Genomic DNA, 3,348 nt, shown 5'->3' on the forward strand with positions numbered 1-3,348 from the left:
TACCTGTTCAGGGTGAACTCTTCATAACTTGGGAAGGCAGCCACTCAGTAGTCAACATCCCCTCCCCTTCTCTTGACAATTTGATCCCAGCTGACGTGAGGAGCCTTCACCCCCACCCCCAAGTGACCTTCCAGATACATACCTAGAGAGGATGTTGAGATGAATACATATATTAATAAAGGAAGGAGAGCATTAAAATAGCGAGTATATAGTTGTCTTGGGCCTCCATGCATTGGGCACCCTCAAGGCAAGAGATCCAAGACTGCCATTTCTAAATCCTTGGCATCTTCTCCAATCTTGAAAAATTGATCTCAGCTGAACTGAGTCTTCTCTAACAAAGTAGTTTTAAGATGTGCATATATAGTGGGTGGTGTATGCTTTGTGCTAGGAAGGCTCTCTATTGCATTGAGTGGCAGACTGGGTTATCAGATTGCATGGCCTAAGAGCAGAGGTCTGCCTTCACCTTGATGCTTATCCTTATAGTAGTGGGCTCATACAATATCTGTCCTTTTGTAATTGACTAATTTCATTCAGCATATGTTTACAGGTCACTCCATGTCATGAGGTGGTTCATGGCTTCTTTGCTGTATTTAAAGGATTCACAATATTCCAATGTGTGTATGTACCAGTTTCTTTATCCATTATTCTTCTGATGGGACTTGGGGGATATTTTCAGCTTCTGGCTATTGTGAACTGTGCTGCAATGAACATGGGCAACCATAGGTCTGTTTGTGTTCTGTCTCTTGTTTTTTGGGGGTATATGCCCAGCAGAAATATTGCTGGATTGTATGGTATTTGTATTGCTAGTTACTTTATGTATTGCCATATCACTTTCCACGATGGCTTTATATGTTTACAAGACCACCAGCAGTATGTGAGTATAAGAGTTCTAATATCTCTACACCATCTCCATCATATGTTGTTCTCTGTTTTTTAAAATTGGTCTTTGGTTGTGGATGTAAGATGATATCTCAATCTTTTTATTTGCATTTCAGGGATGGTTAGCGAACATGAACATTTCCTCATGTGTTTGTCAGCCATTCACATGTCGCCCTTTGTGAATTGCCTATTCATTCCCTTTGCCCAACTTTTTTTTTCTTATTGAGATGTTTCAGAATTCTGTATATTTTAATCAATAGTTCTTTGTCCATTATATCATTTCTAATATTTCCCCCCAATTCTTGGCTCTGGTTTTACTCTTTTGATGTACAGAAGTGTTTTAGTAGCTCCCAGTCATCGATTTCTCTTCCACTGTATGTGCGTCCTTCATTAGAGCTGGTCGTCCATATAAGCCCTTAGGTTTGTCCCAATAGCTCCGGGGTTTACATTTGGGCCTCGGACACATCATGAGTTCATTTTTGTGTATCTGGTGAGACATGGGTCCTGTTTCATTCTTACACAGATGGACAACCAATTTTTTTCAACATTTTTTGTTCAATAGGGTTTCCTTTCCCAATATAATGGTTTTTGGTCTTATGTCAAAAATCAGCTGTTTGTAGGTGTCTGCTTTTATTTATGAATTTTCTGCCCTGTTCCATTGGTCTATGCATCTATTGTTATACCAGTACTAGGCTGTTCAGACTATTGTGGCTATGAAGTAGGTTTTCAGGTTGGGTAGTACAAGACATCTTACATTGTTCTTTTTTATTTCTGAGAAGTTCTTTGCTTTTTCAAATTCTCTATATGAAATTGGTAATTCGTTTTCCCATTTCATTAAAGAATTATGTTGGGGATTAGATTGAAGTTGTGTTGTTCTGGTAAATTGGTTTAGGTAGTATTGACATTTTCACAATATTAAGTCTTCCTATCCATGAACACAGGATATCCTTCCATTTGTTAGGTCTGTTTTGGTTTCTTGTAATAATATTCTGTAATTTTCTTTGTTTAGGTCTTTTGTTTCTTTGGTTAGTTTTATTCTTAGCTATCCCATCATTTGTGAGATTATTGTAAATGTTATTATTTTCTTGATATCTTTTTCAAGACTCTCCACACTGGTATACAGGAATGCAATTGATTTCTGCTTATTAATCTTGTATCCTGCTACTTCACTAAATTCCTTGTTTCCAACAGTCTTTTTTTATGGAATCCTTGGGTTCACTATACAAAAAATTCATTGCCTGCAAATCTGGAGAGATTCAGTTTTGTTCATTTGTTTTTGTCTTTGAAAAGCATGTAAAACTTTTAATCCCTAACATTATTTTTTTCCATTTTATTTTTCTGTTCATGTATTTTCCCCAAACCATTTTATTAGGAGAGAATCAGTATTGTATAGTTGTGAACAATATCAGTTTCAAAACACTTTCTTCCTTTTGAATTTAATTATATCAGCTTCCACTTACCCCACCCCCACTGTACTCCCAGGAACCCTTATTATAGTTGCTGTTTTTATGGGTTCATCAATCCTGGGTGTCATATAAAAAAAAAACATAGAAAAATGCATAGTAAAGATTCAAGAAGGCTATCTACAGTGACAAACTATTGACATTGTACAATGACAAACTATGACAGAGATGAACCTCAATATGAAAAAGAAAACTCATAAAAAGTATTAAAAACTAGATTAAGACCAAAGTGTATTTGTCCAATTGTATTCCCATAATTTCTTTTTGTTGTTTAATGTTTCTAGCTAAGACCTGCAACACAATGTTGAATAAGGGGCATTCTGGTCTCATTTTATTTTTCTTTTTAATCATTTAACTGGGGCCATACAACTCATCACAATCCATCCATCCATCCATAGTGTCAAGCACATTTGTACATTTGTTGCCATCATCATTTTCAAACCATTTTCTTTCTACTTGAGCCCTTGGTATCGGCTCTTCATTTTTTCCTTCCCTCCTGAACCCTTGATAATTTATAAATCATTATTATTTTTTCATCTCTTACACTGACCAATGTCTCCCTACCCCCACTTTTCTGTTGACTGTCCCCCAGAGAGATTATATGTAGATCACTGTGATTGGTTCCCCCTTTCTACCCCACCTTCACTTTACCCTCCTGTTATCGCTACTCTTATTATTGGTCCTGAGGGATTTATCTGTCCTGGATTTCCTGTGTTTCCAGCTCTTATCTGTACTCATGTACATTATCTGGTCTAGCCAGATTTGTAAGGTAGAATTGGGATCATGATAGTGGGGGTGGGGAGAGGTAGGGAGAAGCATTAAAGAATGAGAGGACAGTTGTATGTTTCATCGGTGCTATACAGTCCCCTGACTAGCTCGTCTCATTCCCATAACCCTTCTGTAAGGGGATGTCCAGTTGCCTACAGATGGTGTTTGGGTCTCCATTCTGCACTCCCCTCATTCACAATGATATGATTTTTGTCCTTTGATGGCTGATACCTGATCC

The sequence above is a fragment of the Echinops telfairi genome, unplaced genomic scaffold (genome assembly GCF_000313985.2).
Source record: "Echinops telfairi isolate 266 unplaced genomic scaffold, ASM31398v2 ScPeMD7_5;HRSCAF=22, whole genome shotgun sequence".
In the NCBI taxonomy this organism is placed as follows: domain Eukaryota; kingdom Metazoa; phylum Chordata; class Mammalia; order Afrosoricida; family Tenrecidae; genus Echinops; species Echinops telfairi.